The 19,016-nt window shown below is 39.2% G+C and overlaps 1 protein-coding gene across 1 annotated transcript in view; it reads left to right on the forward strand.

Moving 5' to 3' along the window:
• Positions 1 to 2,236: 2,236 nt before the first annotated feature.
• The window catches only part of ATXN1 (ataxin 1), a 217,334-nt gene continuing 200,554 nt past the window's right edge, over positions 2,237 to 19,016 (forward strand). The window contains exon 1 of the mRNA XM_017730663.1: positions 2,237 to 3,599. The gene's annotated coding sequence lies outside the window, so the exon portion shown is untranslated. The remainder of the gene's footprint in view (positions 3,600 to 19,016) is intronic.

Genomic DNA, 19,016 nt, shown 5'->3' on the forward strand with positions numbered 1-19,016 from the left:
CGTCTGTCTGATTTAACTGTTTGGTGGCTGTGGCAGGGTTTGTTAACAGTTGGCATTCCAGCATTTTCATTATAGGCCACAGGCTTGTCACTCTCCACTCCTGTACTGTACTTTACACCCTCTGTCTGGTAAGATGAAAATCGGTGATACTTTATGTCAGTATTGTCGCTCTAGGTTTGTTAAGCCTCCTCATAGTTCTTAGCAAGGTCTAGGCCCTTTTGTGTGTTAGGTGAAAGCTGACTGCAGTTTCTCATGATAAAATCCTAAGTATATACTATTCAAAACAAATTTTGCCTCAGCAAACACTTTGTTTCTGGTATAAGTGGTTCTTTTGCATTCATGCTCATCAAAATATTATAGCCACAGAGCAGGAGACTTTCTAACACAGTTTATAATGCTGTCAAAGGATATGCAATATAATTAGCTTTGAACTGCATGTTGCTCTTAAAAACATGTTTCACCAAGCAATGTATATTTTTCTTCATTCTCAGTGTTTGGACATCACTCTTTTTAGTCACTCTTCCACAAATGTAGGTATAATTTTTTAAAACCACCAGAGTTGTCACTGTGTTCTAATGTCATAAATCTGGAGCAACTCTAGGGGATGGGATTGTGAGCCACTTACATTGGTGTATATCTTGAATAACTCCATTTATTGGACTTAATCCAGGCATGTAGTAGAGTAACCGAGCTCAGAAAGTGATCTGCTGCATATCACTGTTATGTTCTGTATATTGCTTCTCATGGCAAAAAGCACTGTGAGCTTAAATAGGATTTTTGCCTGATTAACGAGCTGCATTAAGTATCTCTAGAAGTGGGTAACACCCCTATTCCAGTCACTAATCTTGGGTGCACTTACACTAATATTGAACTTAGCCCGGAGGATTTTGTGTCTCAGTGATGAGAAATCATCAGCACCCACTGCTCCTGAGTGTTTGTAGTACCAGGCTGGAACATAAAGCAATCCAGAAATATCTCAGTAAAATAGATATTTTAATCACTCTGATGGTAAAGCATTGGAGCTGGAGGAGGAGGCAGTGAGAAATGTCTGTTGGTGGTTCAGCTCTTGTGGTGACAGGCAGCTGGCGGTCTTGGGTTTGGTGTGATGAGTTTGCAGGTCTCAGCCTGCCTGTCGAGCAGGAGTGTTTCTTCTTGGAGGGATGAGGGGACAGGGTATTTGCAGGCAATTTCCTGCACTGAAGTGCAACTTCTCAGTGCCTCAACTAGCTTGCCCTTCTGGTTAGGAGAGAATATCCTCCGCTCAGTTTTGGGCCTCCATTCTGAGGAGGTGGCTTGAAATAGAAGAGCTTGTTAGGAGGTCTGGCTGGAGAGAGTGGAATAGTCACGAGCAGGATGACTCCTGTAGTGTGAGCCTTTGTATGCCACATGCTACTTATACATATTTTATTGTAAGACAAATTACCTGTGTGACTAAGAGTGTTAGAAAGTAATTATTTTCAAAAAGGCCATATATACATAGTTAAAAAAACTTTTCTGAAAAAAACCCAGTGTAACTTTGCTTTTCTAGCCTGATTGAATTTATTTAGAAAGATTGAAAAAAACTAGTTTTGTTTTAAAAGACATTTACAAGACACCTGGAATTTCACTTAACAAATTTTTTTTATGTAATAGATCCAGTGGCCTAGTTTCCCATTAATTAAGAAAATAGACACTTGAATGCAGTCACCTGAAAAGCAACTAAGGATTTAAACATTAGAATTTAAAAATAATTGTGTTAGTAATGTGGCTAGTAAAACAAAATCAAGGCCTAATTTTCTCCTTGCTGAAGTTTAGTAGCACATCTTAGCAGATGACAGTCAGGATTATCATTGTCATTGTTCATATGCACACTGCTTTTGTTGTGGTGTACTAATTGAGGGGGAAATGCAATAAAGAAGTATGGCAGGCTGTAAAGGAAGTGCTTGTCAGGATTGCATAGATGGTCTGAAGCACTGGCTGGCTGCAAACCTACTCCAGCGTGCGAGGCAGCTGACGCTGGTGATGCTTGAGAGAAGTTGGGCTGTGTGACAGCCTCAGCTATAACCACACAGGTTGTGAGTGATTTGGCTGTTCTGGAGAACTGTATGGGTATGATGTGTACAATTCAGAGAGTGCAGATAACAGATTTAGTTGTAGGTCTCTTCTGAGACTGCTGTAACCAACTCTGCGTTAAAGATATAATTAGAACAAGAAACAGAAATATGGCAGGCTTGGCACAGGTAAATATTTCATTGCAAAGAAGAACTGACTTGCTATACTCCAGTGACTTCAATAGCCTAAGTTTTGCAAATTGAAAATCCTCACTTATCCTTTCATTTTACTTTTAAGCAAGACTCTAAGTGTGATAAATAAATAAATAGGTATTTGGATGAAGGCACTGTATTTTGAAGTCTTATTCAGTGGTTTACATTCCTTATATGAGAAAGTTGAAGATTTTTACATGGTTTTGGCTGAGGTGATGCATGACTAACATTTTAAAATGTTAGAAACTTTGTAGGTTCCTGATTTTTGCAAAAAGACAAAAACTAGATCCATGACCATAACTCCTTTTTGATCTCAGTGCATGCATTGAGAATGTAATGCTTCATGGTTTTTTTTTTTTTCCTCTCAAAGCTGTAGTCTGAAGTGGTTGTACAACACAAGCAAATCTGTATGTGTACATTGGTCCCAGTCTGCAGAGTTACTTTAGTACGTGTCCCAGTGAGGGTTTTGCTGAATGAGAATTGATTAAAGAACCTATCTAGAGTTAAGTATGCCTGTAAATCCTTGCCTAAATAGGAACAAGTAAGTATGCTCATAAACTGAAACAACAGAAATTATTCTCAGTGAGGGAGAAATGGTCCCACTAAATCCTTTTATTGTACCAAGAGTGATAAAAATATTTGGTGAGATTCCAAGTGAAAAACCCAAACGTGTTTTGTTTAATAGGTGATGTCAGCAGAAGTTCAGTGCTGGCTCGTCATGATTTTGCTGAGAAAAACTACAGAAATAATAAAAAACCCACATTGGTAGAGTTCTTCTTTGTTTATATTATTTGGGAATTTACAGTAATAGGCATTGACTGTAGCATGCCACCTTTAGCAATAAAATAGTGTACAAGGTAAAGTCACATTCCAATAGGTGATTTTTTTTTCACCTACTAGTAGTAGTTGCAGCACTATATTTTCAGGATGCTATTGCTTCTCAAATAAAATATGTTCTGTTGACAGTGAAGACAGTCATCTCCACTCACTTATGATTCTTCACCTCATTAAGATCACATTTAGGAAAAGAACACTGAATAAATGGGCTCTGCTCTCTACTGTATGAACTCTGTCTACGGGATTAAATCTATAGTTTATTTGTGCTTGAGTAATAGTAAAAGCAGCCTCTCTCAGTCTTCATTGGGATGTCTTAATGTGTTGTAAATGGTTTGACTCTTAACTGTGTTTTTTCTCTCTTTGTTTTGGTTTCCATCTCCTCAACACCTGAACCAACAGTCACATTGCAGGCCAAGCCAGATGGGCAAGCAATACAAGCTGTGAATTTATCCTTGACCCCATAGGACAGTGACCACCGTCATTTTTGTCTTCACCGTACAGTTATGCACTGCCAATAAGGTGAGAATGCAATGCTTTTTATTTCCTTCAGCAAGTGTATACTGTCTGCTCCAGGCTTTAGGCAAAGTGGACACCTTCCCGGTGTCTGTGTGATTCCCTACCCGTGATAGGTTTGTACTTCCCTTGCCTGGCAGTAGAGGTCCTTGAGAAACTCTGCTCAGAAAAATTCCTTTAACTCTGGTGACTCAGTTCGGTGACTTAGAGAACAAGTGTGTTCCACATGAGTGGTTTTACGCTCACCTGAGGTCAGAGTATATTCAGTTACTGGAATATGTTAGTATGAATGGAAAAGTTGGCAGACGTTGATTTTTGTTACAAAATGCCATGTGTAAAATTGTATAAACCCTTCCTTCACTTCTATGAACATTTTCAGGATACTTGTTGCTTGCTGCTGGCTTGGCTTTTCCACCGTCTCGAGTTTCTTCTGCACATTAAACTTTGTATGGCATTAGAATAGTTCTCAGGATAATTAGTCACTACTGTGTGTCTTTTGCACTGTTTTGAGGAATACTTTCAGTTCTTCTGATTTTCCTCCCTGAAATGCTGTGGCCAGACAAGATGTAAAAGTGCACATGTATCAATCTGCTGCTGTCCATTTCCTCTCTCTCTCCTCCCCATATGGTTGTGGAAAATAACTTGAACAAGTCCCAAGACTCAACAATCATACTGCCAATAAAAAGAACATAAATTTTTATTTTATCTCTTAAATCTGATTGTCATTAAGCCAGCCTGTTTTTTTGGACCTGTTCTATGATTTTTAAGTGCTTGGGATTCACAATACTGCTAATGCTTTAAGAAAAAAAAGGTAAAGGGTCATAATAAAATTGCATGTGTCTTTAAATAAAAGAAAATGAAATATAATGATTGCTTGCAGAAAATCAAAGGGTTGGTTTCTTTTAAAAATTTACAATCAGAAAGCTTAATTTATGCAGGGTTGATCAGAAAGTCTCCATTGCAGAATAACTTTTTAATGTATACAGCATGTCATAGAAAAATATGCAGCACATCATTTGCATTTTTTTGTGGCTGTGGGGAAGGGTGCTGTGTTTTAGAGGGAAGTTGCCCAGGCAAGTAGTTACATGCAAGGACATGCCTGTTACAGTCTCCAAATGAGCTTGAATGGTGGGGGTGGATGGTAACCACTGTAACTTCAGAGCAGTAAGAGTTTCTTGAGAGTGAAAAAACCACACAAAGTGCCCGTGCGCTGACACACTTCGGCTTTCCGTTTTGGAAGAAAACTGACTTGGTAGCAGCTATTGGCTTGGGATATTGAATAGAAGGAATTTTTTTGCTATGACACTATCATTTCCAGAAAGCACTTAATTTTTTTCAGGATTAGCTTGGGTTGGATGAAAATGTGGTTATTTGAAGAAGTGATTACTGCTGGAAAAGCTTATATCTCTTAATTAGAAGAAGTAATTGTTTATAGGGCATTGATCAAATCCTATGAATAATCAGATTGTGTTGCCCACAATGTATTGCTAAGTCACCTTGGATATTTTAGCATCTGGTATTTTCTGCAATTACATGAGAGAGAATATATTCGATGTTAAGCAAACACTGGATAAAAAATGTAACCTAGTTAAGTCTGGTGCAGAGGCATGACAGGAATATAGTACTAAAATGCTGGTTTTTCTATACCAGCTCAGCTTGAAGTATAGTATTGTATTTGTGGACCTTAGATTAGGTTAGATTTGGTTTAACTTCTTGTTGTTGGACATTTTAGTCACTGAGTTGGGGGTACCTCTGTTGGTCTCATTAGCTAGTTCTCATTTTCTCTATGGAACAATCAAAATCAGGCCAACTGTATAACTAAATAAGTTAAATAAAAGTTATTGGGCTAGACACTGCGTGCTTACAAATGTTCTCTGTCACTGGAGGAAACAGACTGGAGCTCACAGTAGTAACACATGAAAGAAACATGACCTGGCACTGTGCAGGGAGCAGCCACAGATAGAGCACTTCATACTCACACCCATCATCTTTCTGGCTTTTGCATTTGTTTCGGAGTGAAGGTGGCAACAGCCCTGCTCCATTTTAGGCAGACCTGGGTTATGACCCTGGAGTCTGTCAGAGGGACGGAACATGGGACATGTTTGAAGGCATCCAAAATGGATCTCAGAAACTGTACTTGAGGCCTAATGTCCCTACATGTGCATTCATGCCTTCACTTATGTGAGGAATTGGGTGGCTTCAGTGGGTGACATCTCTGTTGTGTCAGCTCTCCAGGTGCTTACCCTTCCAATTCAAGCAGCGTTTTCTGCAGAGCCTGCTAAGCATCTTGCCTGGATAAGGACATCGGTATTAGTAAAACTAAAATGAAAATAAATAAATAGATACAGCTTTTCTTTCTTTCTTTCTTTTTTATTTTTAGTTAATTTTAGCCTGCTCTCCAAAACATAGAGTTATTGTTATTTGTTCAGAGCGTGCACTGCCTCCTTCCACGTAGGCAAATGGCTCAATGCTTTCTTTTATACAGTTGTCTTGAGAGGATTTTGCATGAGATACTGGACATTTTAACAATTAAAGAGTTCTTTTTAATATTTCCTGCTGTTGAATCACTTGATATTTATTAATCATATTATAGTACTGGGATGAATTTACAGCTGGAGCCCATTTGTAAGAAATTTTTTTTGGCTGAATTTTCAGTAAGTATGTCTGTATACTACCTAATATAGCTTATCTTTTACGTAAGAAATAATTTCTGGTTTATGCAGACCTCTGGCTACTGCTCTCTGTAAACAGGCAAAAGTCTGCCCTTTTAAAATACTTAATAGTGAACATAAAAATAACTAATCTGTCTCTGTATTACTGTGTGCAGTGGTAGGTTTTTGGCTGTCATATCAGTGTCCTTTTATCGTAGCTGGTTTTATTTTTTCCCTCATGCTGTTTATGAAGGTCTACAATAGCTGCAGGGCTAAAAGAAGGTAGGCAATGGAGACTTCTAATACGTTAACAGCACAAGTGAAACGGAGCTGTGAACTAGGTATAATTGGATAGTAATTAGGAATTATTTTAATTTGTTGAATTGTTTATGTATGAGCAACTAAAAGGTAAATTAAATTATATGATGTGAGTGCTGACATGTGTCTTAAAAATGAGGCTTTGTGGTCCCCTCACCTCAGCCATAACCTTTCATGTTTTTGCTCTGTTGTTCCTCCAGCGGATGCTGAAGATCTGCTGTCTTTCTGCTAGAAAGTTTCATAACACGGTCTGAAGTGTAAATGGAGTTGAGCGTAGCGGTATGCCTACATAAAAACACAAGGCTGACATTCATAATGTGATATAAGGCACTATCTGAGGTTTGATTCACCTTCCAACTTGGTGTTTTTAAAAAATGTATCTGCTAATGGAATGAGACTTGGTGTCCCACGCACTGCAACTTGTTAGCATTCCTTTAAAAGTGTGGGCTTTTGGATGTTAGTGTGAGTATGAGTAGATGGAGAACTTCCATGTGCTGGGGGCCGAGAAGTGGTGAGATGCCTGGATGTGATGTGCAGTTGTGTGCAAGCCTCAGCATCTGTGTGTACCCTCCTGCTGCCCTCTCCTTTGGCTGTGTGTGTTGGGCAGGGGTGTGCTGGTGAGGTTTGCTTTGCCTTGAAACCAGGGCTGTGCTTTTGAAAGAAAGTTAGCCCTCATTTCCTGGGGTATAATTTTGGTCTGAAGTTAGCCCAGGTGGCAGCATCTGTATTTAAATGTGTTGGCTGAGGGGTTTCTCATGGTGAGACACTGTGATAGAGGCAAACCCCAAATTTGATAATTGCCTCTTTATTTTCTTATCAGTTACTTATTTTGGAACTAGCTGTAAACCTGACTTTAGGATTTATTGAGTTACTCCTTGCTCTATAAAAAGTACAAATGTCAAAGTCTTTCTCACCTGTATTGGAGTGTGGTTGTGACTGTTACCACAGTATTGTTTTTCAGGTCCCCACGTGTGAAGGCCTTTGTAGTTTTGTACAGCTAATATTTCTGTGAGGCCAGCTACTTGAAAGAATGTCAGGCTTTAATGGTAAAGGATAATTATGAAAAGCAGGCTTAATCCTCCTTTACGGTGCTCAGAATTTTTGTGCTACTGAGTATTTTCTCATTGGTGTGGTTCCTTTTCAGTGGCATATGTAGCAGCTGACTGGAAAGTGATATTTTCAAATGTATATAACAGTAAATGCATTTCGCCTCTTCTGTAGCCCCTGAACATATTTGCTGCTTGGTACTGTGCTGTATTCAGAGCTTTCTCAAGGTAGTCTGACAGCAAGTAGATCCAGACTGGTTTGAAAATTCAATATATTTAAGGGAAAAAAAATCCCAGTAGGTTATTATGGTAGAAGAAGTTGTAACTTTATTCTGCGTGTACCACTAGCAGTTAAAAACCCATTGCACTAATCATATGTACTGAAATTTTATTTACAGATTAGTTGGCTCTACTTTGACATATGACTAGCAGGGAAGCCCCTCCCTTTAACAGTTGTATGTCATCTGCTTCAGAGAACTAATTACTTGGCAATTCCCATTTGATAATTCCCTCTTTATTTTCTGATGAGTTACTTAACAGTGATGAGCTTGTTGAGCAGAATACCGTGCTTAATCTGTGCTTCAGAAACTACAGCGTGGGCCTGGGGATATAATTGTTTTTGAAATGCTGTTTAGCCTTGCCATAGGAGCATTGAAACCACACTAAGATACGTGAACAGTTCACAGTTAACGAAAAGCTGAATGTGAGTGATGCACGGCATTTGCCAAAAAAATAAAAGAAGGGTTTAGATTACTGTTGCACTGCAAGCAGAATGTTAAATACATAATTTCTCAAAAAACCCCCAAACATGAAACCTAATGTAATTTAGATGCGCAGAAGCTTGTGTCAGAGATATACCTTCTATATATCATTGCTCCTCTCCACTGAAAGAATCAATTTAATCGATTTCTTTTTTCTAAAAAACCCCAGTGTTTATTGTAATACCTATTTGACAGTTCAGCTGATTCCTGGTGGTTGTTGTGCTCTTTTAATACGAGATACTTTAGTAAGTTTTTACTGTGTTTTCTTTGCTGTTACCTGTCTTATTCATTCTTCTCCACTCCCTTTTCACATTCTTTTACTCTAGTGGCCACAGCAACCCTTGTTCCTGGCTGGGGAATGCATTACAAGTCTCACTGCTAATTACAGCATCGCAGTGTTTCTAGAGGGGTACCTAAGTTCCGCAGTGCTTAGCTATAGCACCAGGAGAGGGAATTTATGGGGTGAAATGACATCAGCCTGCTCATGGCAGTCATGGTAAGGTCAAAGTGAGTCTCTCTTGCAGATCAGGAGTCAGATGGGTCCTGTTAAGTCTCACTGTCTCTGAAATTCAACCGAATAAAATTTTTTTACTGGTTTCAGTAGAGAAAGGTTTGTGAATCACCTACAGTCACTTTAGACTAGATGGTGGCATTATTCCACTGATACTGATACCTGAAGATTTCCATTGTAGCTGAGCCAGTGCTGTAAGCTTAGAATTGGGCTATATTTTCCTTTACTGGAATAAAAAGTACAGTATTTCGTGTATTAGCTCACATGATGTTACATTATCAGGTTTGCTGATTTATTAGATATTCACAATGATATCTCTTGCCCAGTACTGGAAGCTGTGTAACAGGATTGTTTTATCAATGAGAAAAAACTCATACATAGTTTGAGTTACATGTGTTTTTGTAAAATTAATCAGAGGAACAGTAATTTTATGAAACATATAATTCAGAACAGATTAATCTACTTTGTGTTTGTGAAGTACACCAGCTATAAAATCTTTTGAAAGGAATATTAATCAAGTTGATCAAAGGTGGTTTGAAGTACAGAATTCAAATACGAACACAATTACAGCAAATATACAGACAGATAGAAAGTAGCTTGGGACATTATTCTTTAAAAATTTAATAGAAAAATAAGTCCTATTTTCCTTTTTGGATTTATTTTTTAAGAATATGTCATGTTTTAGAAGCAAAGATGAAGAAAAAACAAATACAATTTGAGATTTTATAAAATGCAGTGAATAGGCATTTTAAATAGCATAATAACACAAGGAGTCAAAACCTCACAAAAGGTCATTAAATTATATTTCGATTTTTTAAAACCTATTTTTTATCCTATTTAAGTTTTTAATGACTCAAGGTGTCTCAGGTAGTGCTATATAGGCATTGCTGAAAATAGGAATCCTCTGTAAGGATCAGAAAAGAAATATGACTTTCTTAGGGTGCCCCACCTGTGATATGAAAAGTTTGCTTACACTGACAGGACTTGTCCCTTGACAAGTCCTTCTACAAACCATTACAGCTGCATCCTGACCTAGGGTATCATATTTATTTTTCCAGAGGCGGCCAAAGAGTTATTTGATGTTGATTTAGACAGATCTTTATCTGCCTGCTTCAGAGGTGTCTAAGATTGAACTTTAAAGTGTTTGGCCCCAGACACACTGATGCATACCAATACTATTTCTATCAATAGTTATGCAAGTAAAATATCAACATATGAATATTGTGAACATGATCTTCAGTTAACACAGGATTTTAATTGCATGCTAATGTATTAAGATTGGACTCTGGTTGAAAACAAAGAAAACCCAACTCACTAACGTACAGTGGAGATTTCTCTCTTGACCACTGCTGTTCTCTCCCTGGCACCCAAAAGAAATGGTACCTTCCATCTTCTAATTTATTACAAATGAGAAACTGATACATTCCTAGATACTGTGTTTCTTTCCTCTGGATCCTCTTTGCTCTTTTCCCGCCATCTACCCTGTTAGCATCACTCTTCTGTGAGTAATACTTGCTGATGGACTAGCCAAGGATGACCTGGATGATCTGGTCAAACAATTTGTGTTTGCAGCTTCTTGTTTACAGAACTGAGAAGCTGCTGCACCTCTCTGCTTAGGACTTGTCTGCCTTCTCTTTGAATCAGGGTTGAGTTTCATGTTTCCTTCTTGCCACTCTTGCTAAGCTTTCTTGGATCTCTGCTGTGGTCTGGCCTGATATTTTTGTTGTTAATGACAGTCTTGGAAATCACTTGTGATTTCCTTTGTGAACCTGACAGTTGATTAATTAAACTGGGGGAGGTAAGTACCATGTCAGTATATGTAACACATCTGTGTCTTATTTTACAGGGAAGGAGGATGATGGTGGAGCTCACAGACCAATAATCTATAGTTTAAAATTGTACTATATGTATGTTTGGATAGCTCACAAATGCATTAGATAGTGTCATAAAACAGATGTGATACTGCAATACTGGAAGGACTGAAGGACTAAAAGTCTGCATTTTGTTCCATATTTGCACAAGATGACAGAATAACTCATTCTTGGTTTATGGTCTTCAGGTGTGAGAGTGACGAAAACCAGCACATGTGCATCCTGCCATTTGTTTGTCACCACTGGTTTATTTTGATTGCACTTCAGTAGGATATTCAGAGGGAATATGGTGTGTACTGACTGAGCAAATTAAAGTAATTTCTGAGTGAAAGCATGACATTTGTTACATGAGGCTACTATCCAGATGTTGTTATCTGTCAGTGTACAGTGAGAAAGAGCCCTAAGGAAAATTGAGGTGGGGTAGAAGGCAAGCATCTGAAATACATTAAACATCAGCAGTCAAGTGCACCCCTGTTACCTAAGGAGTCAGTCTTGGTGAATGTCATGTTGGCTGTATGGAATGGGAGAAATGCAAACTAAGACACACTTCTGCTGTGTGTGCAGCTCTGCTATGAAGTGCGTTCATCTGAGCTGTCAGCTGGCTGGCTGCAGTGTTTGGTGCTGTTTATACAGCTCAGCCAGAGTGTCTTTATGAAACCAGTAGTGCTGTGCAACCTAAGCTGCAGCAACCAGTGGTTTTATGCTGCTCTTCTTATTTAACATGAAGTGTGTTGCACATTGCACCAGGGTGCTCAGCCAAAGGCTGTGGTGAAATAAGGGGTGAGGTTCCCGCTTCTGTTACTTACTTGGATGGTTTCAATGGAGCCACGTGGGTGTAAATGTGGTGTGATAGAGTCTGGGGCCTTTGGGGTGTGTCTGGGCCCTCTGGGCTCAGAGCTGTCGAAGACAGCTCAGCACTGCTGATCAGATAATGTTTGTTTGATGGGAGTAGAGCAGTCACTTGGCTTTTCCTTCAAGTGGAGAGGGAGTGAAAGTTGTTCCTCAGTCAAATGTCATCAGTCTTCTTTCCTTCCCATGCTTCAGGTGGATGTGTTAGTGAATAAGACTAATCTTTCTTTACATAGTGTTTTGCCTTTTTATCCTTCTGTCCTGTTTTAACTATTTCCAAACTTCTTTCTCTTGTTGCTGGCCAATTAGTTTTTCTCCTCACTGCCTTCTCTACCAAGATTCTCCTGTGCTCAGCAGTTCTTGCTGCTGCGTATCTGACCTACTTGTACACAGCTCCCTCACTGGCTTTGTTACCTGCACAGTACTTAGATTTTATGTAGACCCTTTCTTTCGTTTGAATTGTGTATGTTTCTATGTGTCTCAAATGCATTTCTGCTTAGAGTGTTTCAATACCTCAGTAGTTTTCTGCAGAAATGCAAATTTGAATGTTGTTTCATCTACCTCTTTTCCTTCCTAATTAGTCATAGCTGGATTCTGAGCTTTGCAACCCCAATGATCTGCCTGGACAAGCCTTTCACTCCATGCAGCCTTCCGCTTCTAGCCATGGGAAAAGACCATTATTTCTTCTCTGAAGCTTCTCTGTGGGTACCTGTTTCCCTCACTGAACGTTGGATTTTCAGTCCGTGGGCCCCTGCAAGTCTTCCCTGGCTTCCAGCTGCAGTGTCTCTTCAGCAGACATCTTGCTTTTTAGGCTTGTCAGCTGATCTCTAACAAATCAGTAGTATCTATTTGTTTGTAAAATGTTACATGCTGGCATTTTTAAAAATACAAAAACAATGACAAACCACAAACCCAAAACTCATTCAGTTACTTTCTCTGTACCTGAGCATGAACTAGGAGCCATACTCTTTGGGTCATTTGCTCATAAAATAATGGAGTCACTATTACTTTATTATTGTATTGTGTGATCTTCTAATCAAAGGATTTTTTTACTGTATTAATAGCAGTAATTCAAATTGTTAATGTAAATTTGAAAAAATACAGTACCATTTTCATGTGTCATACTGATGGGACAAAAGTAGCAGCTTGGGCACTTCTCTTTGGGCTTCTTTATCATCACTTCTTCTCATACCATGACTCTGCTCCAGTGATAAAGTTCTATAGTAATAGGTTGCGAAATGTAGCTTAAACCAAAAAAGAATTTTTGAAAAGCACTTCATTCAGAAAAAGAAAATAAATTTGACATAGTATGCATTTTTGAATAAGATTCTTCAGAGAGGGAAAAATTCCTGGACTGCTATGGAGAAGTACAGGAATGAAGCACCCACCGAATGAGTGAAGTTCACTTAAGGTGTGAAGTGGAAATATGTAAGAGGGTTTTTAAAAAATTTTTTTTTTGTGTATTAGCATGCTTTTGCCAAGAACTGACTATTGGAATGATATTGTGGTTGTAGTAGATTTAAAAAAACCCAAACAATTTAATAAGTATTTTGGTTGGTAATTCTGGAGTTGGTATGTTTTCTCAAAAAGGAGGCTTTTGACTAAACAGAAAACCATCAAAAATAATTCCTAGCTGGAAATTGAGGACCCTTCTTGTTCTAAGTAACAACAAAAAGATACAGACTAAGGGATTAGAGGAAAATACACATTTCCCATATTGATTTACTCAGTGAATTTAACAATAGCTTGAGTATAGTTAATTTCACTTTTCCTGTATGTAGGCAGTTTTTCGAGGTGAGAGAAACATCTGAAAAAACCCCCCAACCACATGGTTATAAGATTATAAAAACTGGTGCAGGGAGCTTGGAGGTGTGAGTTACTACTTTTAAAGTCCTCTGTTAAAAACAAGGCTAGACTCCATATTGATGGAGCGCTTTTAAAGGCAGTGCCCTTTTAATCAGCAAACAGGTCCTCTGTGCATCAAATAATTAAAAATAGAGCAAAGTTTCTGAACAAGGCGTCTGGCAGAAGCGTCTGTACTTCCATCTGTGCATGATTAGCAGAATGTTTCATGATATTTAAATAGCACAAGCTTTGCTCTCTTTTTTATTATTTGTTGTGCTGAAGACCTGTTTGCTTGTTAAGTGGTCTTTTTTGAATAGTTACTGGCAAGGAATCAGGAAAGTGTATGAAGACATCTTGTACACACTGCAAATGCCAAATTGTCCCTTTTTTCAGAGACACTGCCCTTACTATTTTTTTTGATTGGAGTTATACTACGTCCCTCACTTGGTGTTTAAATTTTCTTAAGGACCAGTTCATTTCAGAGGGAGTTGAGCATGTATTCATGGTGGCTGCCCGGGGACTGCAGTCTCACTGCTCATGGCTATTATTTTCAGGGCAGTGGCCCTTGGAGACGCGTTGCCGTGTGAGTACACACCAGGGTGCACTTGCAGAGTACGTGTGGCGGCTCAGCTCTGCAGCTCCTGCTGGCACTGCTGGGAGCCCTGCTCTAATCTGCTGTGCGCACTGCTCTGGAGCCTTACCCTTTCATGGGGACGTAATCAGCCAGGCAACAGCTTTCCAAGCGCTTTTGAGGCCTTAAGCTGGGACTCCTCCTTGCTGGCAGTCTTTCAGCATTGGACTGTGTGCTCTTCATCTCTGGCTAGCAACACGGCGCTTTGCAATTGTAGCCACTGATTTCCCTCCATACTAGTAAAGTTTTTGTGTGTGTGTTTTACAAAGGCCTGTACAAGAAGGTATGGAATGAAAAGAAGCCACTGTCTGGATGCTAAGTGCATTGCTGTAGCTGGCTGAGGGCAGTTCTGTTATGTGCAAGTGCCCTGTTGTTGGGAGCTGGCAGGTTGGCAGGGAGCTGAGACACTTGGATGGGCCCAGAGGTCCTTTGTGGAGAGTCAGTGTTCAGTCTTAGGACAATCTGTGGTCTTGGATGGGCATGGATAATAAGAGCTTTTGTGGTGTGCGTAAGTGGTGTTTACTCTGTAGCTGGGCTTTTTGTTGCTGGGTTTTTCTTGTGTTTGAGAAAAGCTGTGGTGTGTGATGTGTGAATACTGACCTGGGTCATCTCTTAGCTTCAGCTAAAAACTTCAAAAGAATTGTGGTTACTACTGAGAGCAAAGCTGCTAACCTGTCAATATAAATGTATAAACTCTGCGTGTTTGCACCTTAGAAAAAACCACTGAAACACCTTGGTTGTGAAGAAAGAGCGTGCTGTAAGCCTCCACACAGTGTTCACCTCACCTCACCTGGTTAGTGCTGTGTTACTGGTGTCCATCAAGCTGTTTCTGGCCCAGGTTCTGCAGACCAGAGTGCTCTGCAGTCACAGAGCAAGTTCTCTTCAGCAGGTTTATATCTTATGTGCTGAAGTTGTTGAAATTCAGGGGGGCAATGGTAGGACCACTTTGCAAATACCTCGCGTCATTCGGTGTCTGGTTCAGGGAAGATGAGTGAGTAGATACAGAGAAGTCCTGGAAAGGCAAGAGAAGGAACAAACATGTTTCTCTGTAAAAATCGAGGGTAACATGTATGCCCTTCAGCTAAATCTCTCAACTAATGCATGAAGCAGTTGCTTTTACCCACATTGCTCTTAAAAATCAGTTCCCTTAATAATTGATTTCTTCAGAAATAATTACTTCTAGAATTGATTCTTGATCAGTGCAGTTTGGTAGGCCTAATATTAACATCATTCCAGGAGCAGGAAGGAGCAAAATGACTCGGGTTCATTTTAGAAAGATTCATGAAGTTGTGTTGGTAGGTTGGTTAAACTAAGCCAAGTTTTGTGTTTTGCTCCTAGTATTTGTTCTCAAAATACACCATAATGCTTTTTTGGAATAGCTTCAGCTTATGTTGTGAATGTGAATTAATTAACATCAGTATGAATTTCATATTGTCCAAGAGAATTTTTCTGTGTCTTCTGTCATGCTCAAGGTGCTTCAAGCACTTTAAAATAATGAGTTCAGTTATAATAGTGCTGAGGCTCTGTATACAAACACCCATTCTTCTGAGTGCAAGGAGATCAAATTCAAGGATGGTTTTTTTGGTAGGAGTGGGAAGAATACTGCTTGTGATGCTAGTGTTACCCCTGATATTTTTTCAAAAGCATTTGTGACAGGCTCCTTATTTTGGTAGACCAGATTTTGCTGTTTATTACTAGATTTATAATTCTCAATGTACTGTAAACAAAGTGAAGAATTTCAGGGCACAGTATTCAGAAGCTGTTGTTCGAACCTAATTGTTGCATTTCTAGCCCTGATTATTTGACGTGATGACATACTACATGAAAAATCTGGTAGCCCTTGATTTCCTGAAACAAAACCAAAGCTTCCTTTTATAGCCCTGCAAAAGTACATTGTATCAAAGCAGGTAAACTGGAATTCAGCCTAAGATGGTAGGAGCCTCTTGATTTGTGTGAAAAATTATGGTTCTGTTAGTTGTCTGCAGGTCTCTGGAGGAGAGGGAGGGCCTTGTATCACTAAAAAACAATTCCTTTCGGCTGGCTGGAGAGAAGTATGGATAGCATCCAACATACAGACATCTCCAAGTACAAAGATTATAATGGACATGTTGATGACCAGTCAGTATTGATATATTAGGAAGTATTTACATAACTCAGAGTTGTTGACTACTGTAGAAATGTTGTTTCAGGCCCTGTTCCCACTGGCGTTCCTCCTGTTGACTTTTGGAGTGTTAAGATCAGACCCCTTTAGCTCAAATTTGGAGTGAATTAAGACTGAAGGAAGCATGCATGTTCTGTAGTTGCCTTCCACTTTTGGAGGGGAGAATGGAGGAAATAACTGACCTGTGCAATGGTACCAAAGTACTTTATGGCATCATCAAGCCATACACTGAAAATAAAGCTTTCCTTAAGCTATTTGAGATATTTCATTTTCATCTATAGCCTAAAGTGTTCCCTGTTAATGGAAGGCTTGATGTGGTTTTTATGCTTTCCTCCTGAAGCTGTTCTTTGACAAGAAGAAGAATGTATCTAATTAACATGCACCTTTCTGTATGTGGATTATTATGCATTTATTATTTTAAGTTGGTGCTATTATATGAAAGTTTCTCCAGAACTCTGGCACCTTGGTAGAAAGGAGTGACAGTTCAGTGCATTCTCAGCTGTGCAGCTCTAAAATATGTTGCTTTTAAAGACACCTAAGTGTTACAATAAAAATACCCTTATAGCCAAAGATCTGTGACCACAGTCTAGGTAACTGCAAAAGAAAGAGATTCAACTAAATACTGAAACAGGGGAAAAAAAAAGGCAAAAATTTTTTTAAGAGCAGTAGAAATGATGAAAGACAGAATTATTATTCTATAAATATTACCCCTCCCAACGCCCAAAACCCCAAAAAGCTCAAGAGTTCCTTATATGTAAAAGCCCCTATCAGTTAGGGAATATATGTGGAATGAAAGTCTGAAATACTAAATTCTATACATTTGATTGATATTCAGGGCTCAGTTGTACTCGAGAAAAAGACTAAATGTGTATCTTTGCTAGAAACAACAAAAGACAACTTGGGGAAATGCAGAAGTACTGCTAGAAAAGCTGAATGATACATTTCTATGTAAAATGCCATGTGACTAGTATAAGTGCTGTTCTGTCCCAGATAGGGCCGCTGAAATTGTAAGCAGGTAGCAAAAATTTACTGTTACATATTTCATAGATAATAATTGTTCTGAATGCTTTAAATAGTACAGGAAATGTAGTGTCACAAACTTGACATTTGAATATTAATATTGATACTGAAACAGTTCACCACAAAGAGTGCCAGGGCTGCAGGAGGAAGGATAGCATTTTGATCAGATAAAGACAGAAAAGCTCTAAAACCCTTCATTATACATTGAAGAAAAGGCCTTGTGAAAACTGAGACAAAATTACATTTCAGGATTGGACATTTTATATTCTGTTTTGGTAATACCTCTGCAGGTAAAGTTGGAAGCAAAGGCATATCTTTGCCATTTCTCTCTTCCCCCTTCCTCCCCCACTTGCAGTTTGATGAAGACTGTTTCAAAAAAGGGAAGAGCACAGGGCTGCGAAGTGTTTTGGACTCACTTCTACAAATACATGAGTGGATGTGGGCTCAAGGAAAGACAAATGGGCATGTGACTGGTGGCCAGTCTCAAACTTGATTGAGATGCACTGTAAGTTGTCCTCTGTAAAGCTGAGATTTGACAACTTTAACAGGTTGTCAAAGTGACAGGTTACTTTATTGAAGAGAGACCCTTCTTTTCTAAACATAAAGCAGTGCTGACAGTCCCTTTTTTTTAACAGGCAAGCTTGCTCTCCCACATCTGTGTGCACATGGGTGTGTGCACAATCCCTTACTATGAATGTGTTAATGGCTTGCTCAATTTTTGTAGTTATGTGTGGTGAGACCAGGAGAATACGGCCCTTCATGTACAAGTACACAGTAAGTTTCAGCCTACCTACATGATGGGGCCCAAGGACTGTGTCCTCTTTTCCTTCACAGTGGAACAAACATCCCTCAAAGAGGATGCAAAAAAAAGATGTAGACTGGTGAAAAACTGGTGATACTTCGCAAGCAGAAGAGGCCAGCCCAAGCCAAGCCCCCTGAAGGAACAGGAATGTTTCTGTTCTGTCGCTCTCTGCAGTGCAGTGCTGGTGTGGATGTGCCCCATTGTTGATAAATCTCTTAGTGGCTTTTGGCAATTGTTGTTATGTAGATAATTTGGTAAGTCACTTAGCTGGTGGTAGTACTGAGAGGTACATTGCTTTCCAAAATTCCTTGTCAGTGGAGTATGTAGAGTACATTTTTGGCTTTGTACTGGTAGTACAGGTTGCACCAGTTTGATTTTAGCTGTTTAGCTATATGCAAACTAGTTAAAGGAGTTTTATTTTTTGGGACAGGAAGGAAAAGTTTGTCAGCCTCCTTTCTGAAAGTGTTTTGGTAGCTGTGACCGCTTTTTCCATTCAAAAATATATCTTGTGCTTTCAGACTCTCTTTTTTTCAGGTGTGATTAATGGAAATTTTTATCTTTAGAATGCAAATGGAATTTTAGCATACTTTTGCACTGTATAATGCTTCTTTCTGCAAAAACTGCTTACCAGACAAATTATAAGGACAGGTATGTATTTAAAAACCAACCAACCAAAACCAAAGTGCACTTTACCTTCTGAAGTATTTATATACTTGCAGTTGTAGGTGCTGCAACCTATTACACTGAAGTGACACCATTCTGCTTTGCCAAGTGTGAGCAGCTCCCTTTAGCTGCGTGTTGCCACTGTAGGCAGGAGGAAATGTTGGGCAGTTCGATGGAATGACAAAAGTCTTTGTGTCTCAGTGGGTGTAACCTACATGGGAGCAACCCCTCTGAGGTACCTTTTGCACGGGGATGTTGGGGAATCACAGATCACTGGCAGTCCTTGGCATTCCT

The sequence above is a fragment of the Corvus brachyrhynchos genome, unplaced genomic scaffold, assembly GCF_000691975.1.
Source record: "Corvus brachyrhynchos isolate BGI_N302 unplaced genomic scaffold, ASM69197v1 scaffold43, whole genome shotgun sequence".
Classification (NCBI taxonomy): Eukaryota; Metazoa; Chordata; class Aves; order Passeriformes; family Corvidae; genus Corvus; species Corvus brachyrhynchos.